Source organism: Pinus tabuliformis, chromosome 4_2, assembly GCF_031772625.1.
Source record: "Pinus tabuliformis cultivar Carrire ecotype Pingquan chromosome 4_2, CPIR1, whole genome shotgun sequence".
In the NCBI taxonomy this organism is placed as follows: Eukaryota; Viridiplantae; Streptophyta; class Pinopsida; order Pinales; family Pinaceae; genus Pinus; species Pinus tabuliformis.
Window position 1 is genome coordinate 457,371,526 of NC_142304.1, and position 6,000 is coordinate 457,377,525.

General features: G+C 34.6%; 1 pseudogene; it reads left to right on the forward strand.

The window, feature by feature from the left end:
• The window catches only part of LOC149169936 (glycosyltransferase family 92 protein At1g27200-like), a 37,957-nt pseudogene extending 32,606 nt beyond the window's left edge, over window positions 1–5,351 (forward strand).
• The last annotated feature ends 649 nt before the right edge of the window (window positions 5,352–6,000 follow it).

Here is a 6,000-nt window from a genome sequence, read left to right on the forward strand (position 1 = left end):
TAATAATAAGTTTAAATTTAAATATATGAACCAACCAAGAATTAAAAGAATCAAATCAATAGATACGAATCACATTTAAGAAACACAGTGCTAAAGCTTCTTTCCTCTCCAAACATCCTAGTGGAATATATAAAAACTAATTGAAATTAAGGAAAAAAGGTGATGAATGGGTTTGTGGGTAAACAACAAAAGTTCAAGGCCATGTTACACCCCTCTCAAAACTGCTATCTAGATTATTGTAAAATGATATGACAATAATATTAATACCCACATTCAAATGGTGTGCATAGATAGATATTCATCCAAGTAGATGGCAAACCCATATTTCTAGGTTTGTATGCCTATTTTTTTTAGCAGTTCAACCATTTCTACTTGCCTTTTCAGACAAAAAGGTCCATTAGTAATTAGAACATAGATTTTATGATAATAAAACAACCAGTTTTCTGAAAAAATAAGTACATTATGTGGATCTTTATATCAATTATAGGTTTGTCCACAATACCTGTTTTTTTCACAATTCCTTGTTCTCTTCTTTGAGTTTTGTTACTTCAGCTTCCAACTCAACAGTATATGCCTGCAAACAAGGAAAAGTTTTAAAAGATTAATATTCCTAGATAAAAATCTAGCAGCGAATACCAAGTTTGTGAAATTAAGTGTTCTGTTAGAATGTTTTTCCAAAAATAGTTGGGTCATTAAAATAGAGACAACCATCACAAAGTTGATATCAATTAGCAAAACACAATAGTTATAGAAAAATCCTTTCATAATTTTTCTCCAACAATAGTTTATCGATCAGAACTGACATTTTTACAAAATAAGACAAATAGATTCCTATGCTCAGTTAAGAGATCAAGGACAGATTACTTATCTTAAGTTTAGAAGGGTTGACCTTTGAGGACAAGCTGACAGAAATTATTCAAAACCAAGCACGTGAGGTAGCTTATCTTCATTACAAGGTTTAGCACAATGTTACCCACTATCTCAGTCAATACCTTTCAGAAAAGCACATAGCCAGAACCCTCTTTCCTTCAGCTTTGTTTCTTCCTTCTGGAGTGTCTGGGTGACGAAGAATACCATTTGGAGGGTTGGGCTAATCTCACCTTCTACCTCAGGTAAGACATAGATGAATGCGCATGAAGACCCCTCTCTCCTACATCTATGTTGCATCCTTTTCGTAGCACCCAAGGTCACTAGGACAATTATGAGAAAAATCAAAGGAATATAGACCATGATATCAAAGATTTGTAAGCCACAAGCAATGACCTCCCAATCCATAGTAAAAAGATGAGGACCTAACAAGCATAGAGTGAACCATTAGTTTCACGTTCTCAAAATCCAGCCAAAAATAGGAAAGTCACTTGTGCATGTAGTCCATTAGAAATGGCCTATACTTTACTCTTCAATCCTAATATCTTCCTTACTATGTAGGTAGGTACCTTAAGCCATAGAATGGATCTTAACATTGACTTATATGTAGTTAAATGTACATTGTATAACTGTAATGTTGGAGGGTTTTGATCGATCCAGCAAATAAAAAGGTAAATTGTTAAGGACATAATTACTCTTTCATGATCCTAAGATTAAAAAAATGATACTTACTCTTTCATGAACCTAATATTAAAGCAAATGACACAAACACAATTTTTACCCCTAATTTAGGTAAAGAACAAAATAGCATTTTTTAGCAGAAAATTAAAAAATTCTATGAAGAAAGACACAATTCATATTTCTATAGAAGATTCAGCATCTCAAATTCAAAATTTGATAGATGAAAACTATGATTCTCATTTTTTACCAAAATAGATACTCAATTGCAACGAATCAAAGCATAACCTATAGTGTACACACAACTCTTCAGTACCTGTCTCACAAGAAAAATTGTAAAATACATCACACGAGAGCTTGCACATGGACACAATTTCAAAAAGTATAAACAATCACCTAGAACAAGAGCAGGATAGGTTTTTCATGAACCAAAAAATTTCAGTATTGGGATTCTAGAAACTCCTCGCACATAACAAATAATAGAAAATAAGATAATAAATATAATTCTTAACTTATCTTTTAGGAAATAATAAGGTTTGTAATTGAGTTTGAGTTAGGTTTGTAATCTAATGCACCGACAAAATCCAAGAGTGAGTTTGAAGGGTAGGTTATGGTACCAGAGCCAACAATTTGGGCCAAGCTAGATTAGTTTTAGGATCAAAGGCTAAATGTAGGCCTCACATAGATCAGACCCATACTCTCTAACTTATATAGTAAGGTGAAATCACTGGTACAAAAAAGGCTAGTTTTATATTAGTACTTTTGGATAAAATTATTTGATCTCATGTCAAGAAGTATGAAAAAGGTCTCAGACAGTGGCAACATAATCTTAACTATGAACTCTTGAGCATGCATCCAGGGTAATGTTTATTGAGGTAAATGGGGCAAGTTTAAGATGAAACTGGCAAGAATGTTGCTATGTAGTACTTCATGCTAAAGCATTGTACAGAGACATGTCCACTCATTCATTTTACAATCCATACATATCATAAACATATAAAAATCAAAATGTTTCATTGATCATTTGACTTAGAAACATAGTATAAATTGAAGCATTGGCTAAATTTCATAGAGGACACCTTGTATACAATACTTTCCTACCATCAACAGAAAGGTTTAAGTCAGCAAAGAAAAAATCCCTAATATAAGCATGATGATCCTTTATTTTTGGTGGTTCCTTTTGCACTAATGGTGAAGCAAAACATCATCAACATCTAAAACCTAACTCAAGGTGGAAGAGAATAATACCTACTCTTGCTACTAGGTATTTGGCATCACCAAGCTCATGTTATACTACTTTGTCTTTCTTTGTTAAACTACAAAATAATTGTCAGGTTGGTGCCATATGATGAGAAGCCCCAAATTCACATACCACACATTCCTAATAATTGTGTTGATAGAAAGGAAAGATACCATCAAGAAAACATTCTCAAACTTGGCAACAAACTTATCCAACTAAGTTTTTATATATGCTACTACCTACTTTTGTTGTTGTTTCCACTTACCCTTCTTCTAATCTAGATTCTAGACATTGTGATGAATAATGACCATGGTTATGAGGAATTAAGCACTTATTTTTACTCAAGTCATTTCCTAACTATGAGGTTGACTCCTCACTTTTTCCCTTACCATTGCTAGGTCCTTTACCTTTGCCATTATTTATCTAACCAAATGGAACAAGGTTCTCATCAATGCCCTTATTCAATGTGAGGAAGGTTCTCATGATGACAAACACCTTTGGCAAATGGTTCCCATGAAGCTAGGAATCCATTTAGTGCCATGTTCACTTGCTTTAAATCTACAACCTTCTCCACAACTATTAAAAGTTGACAATGAACTTTTACACCCTCCATAAGGTAACTATTGACTAAGTCTAATTAGGTCATCTCTATGGATCTAAGATTGTTTCAAAATACCACCTTCCTATTTATGTTCTCACTCTGCTAGAGGCCCACTAGGGCATAAAAAATATCCTTTATTGTTTTCTTCTCGTATATAGAGGGATCAAATGATCCTTTACGGCGTCCATGATCATGCACTTAGACTTGACTTTCGTCCTCGTTTACACTGCCAACCATTGTAGATCTATTGGTGAAGGCATGATATCCTAGATATCAATCTTTTAATAAGAGCAAAACCCTTAGTTTCTATAGCAAAAGAAATGAGGCACCATAAAGTCTATCCTCGAATCTGAAGCTAGCTAAAACCATCTTTAAGATCCAATATGCAAACAACTAGATCTGAAAATTAGTCCTTCAAAGACATATGGAAACCATCTAACTACTGGTCCATCCTTCTAACAATTTCTTTACCACTATAAATGCTGGAGAATTTCAATCAGAACAAGGAGGGTTGTTGGGCAACAAGTCCTTGCCTTGAGTGCAAAACATATAAGGAAAGCATATGTTCAGCTTAGTTGGCTAAGCTTGATGACATTGTGTATGCAGGTGATAGATGCAGTGTTTTAGGTTTCTGATGTTTGGGTTTCATTGTGTGGTAGATTTTTACCCTCCACCTCGAGGAAGGATTGTTATCTAAGAACATCATCCTCAACTCCTGCTTGAAATAATGCAATTGAAGAATGAGTAGTGGACAAGGATAACTCTCTTCTGGTTGAGGATCTTGTCACTTTGCCATCTCTGTGGATATGAAACAACAAGACTTGCAAATTGTTAGGTGCCCACATCCTCCACAACAAAAGTCTACAAAGGGATTGACCTTAACTATAAAACTCAAGGAAAATGAAATTTTGGTCCCTTTGCAAGCTAGGTATCCAAACAATTTTTCATAGAGGATGCTTTTTTATGAGGCAGTAGTAGAACCAGACAATGTGATTATGTTAGTTAAAGGATTGAACTTGAGAAGAGGTAGGATTTCTGATACTAATAATCTTTTCTGTGTTTTTGGTTCCAATTTAGGCACCGGTCGGTTTAATGTCAGGGATTTCAGGAAATGGGACACCATGAATTTGGGTAGCAAGGCTTTTAAGACCAAGGTTTCGATGTCAGCTCAAGATGTGATCAAATGTGAGAAGCCTAATGGCTTAGAAATATAAGAAAGTCAAGGGTTGGAGGCTTTTGTATGGAGATCCAGGAGTGGTTTACTTTCATTTGTAGCTAGGATTGAAGTTAAATCCATGATGAGCTCCAAACCTGTGCAAATTCTTAGGCATTTCCATCTCTATGCTTACACAATTCTTTGGAACCGAGCTCCATTTCTCAGAGAATAGATCATGTATAATGGCTATCTTGGTGTCCAATGATCATTTCTTTATGATAAAAACAATGATGACAACAGAGAAGTGAGAAAATCGTTGGGTTCTTTCAATGTAAGTAGACATATGTGGCCATGGATTAAAACCCAAGAGGTTGGATTCTCCCATTGTGCATTGCAAGTTTGCCAAGAATGTCAATGAGTGTCTTTCATGGACATAGATGAATTTCTGAATCATATAGAATATATTCAAAATGATACTATGCCAACAGATTCTACTCAAATCAGCCCTTACAGTCATGGAAAGGCTAATCAATAATGCAACATCTACATATCCAGGCTTATTCAAAATAGGAGAAATCAGATTTGATTGTCATAGCTTTGGCCCAACTAGATTGAAGAAACACCCAGATGAAGATGTGATAGCAGGTTACCCTTGCAGGCTGAATAGAACAGAGGGACATAAATCTATCTTTCTCTTATCTGAATTGAACCAAATCCTGATAAACATAGTCCATTATTTTCATCTCAGATAGGGCTATTATTACATGAACCATCGGCGGACTAATTATTATGGAAGATCAGTATACTAAAAGCATCGATGCCTTTCTCACATTGATCATGGACTAAGTTGTTGAATCTCACACTGATATGAAATCTAAGTTGTTGGAAGCTTACCAAAGTAATTGTAGCCGATGTCAAAGAGAAACAATTTGATTCATATGCTCAAGAGGAATTTCTTCTCATTCTTGAAGTGACTTTGCTTCTTGCTGGGCTTCATTTGTCTATATCATTAAAACTTTCCCTTAATTGAAGCTCTGTATAATCTTATCATGTATCACTCGTTCGTATGAAAAATCTTCTCTGCTTAATTATGCTTTTTGATTGGAAGAGAACTTCTCCAATAGTTGCAGCTAACTTTCTCTAAATTTAAAAGCCAAATTATTTGTACTCTGACTATCTGCAAAGATTTGAAGCAATAATTGTGCATTATCTGTTAGTTTTCCCGTGAAGTTGATTGATGTCAAGAAAAGCATACTGATCAAATGCAATATCAACTCCGGAAGTTATTTTCTGTAGTTAATATTCGAAGTTTCAATCCATATTTTTATTGTTCTATGTTTATCAAGCAACAATTTACTAATTATATCTCTCAATGGACCATAAAATTTTTCAGAGCTTCCTTCACATCTTGGTTGACTCTCTGATTCAAACAACCAGGAATGGAAAAATTCCCTTGTT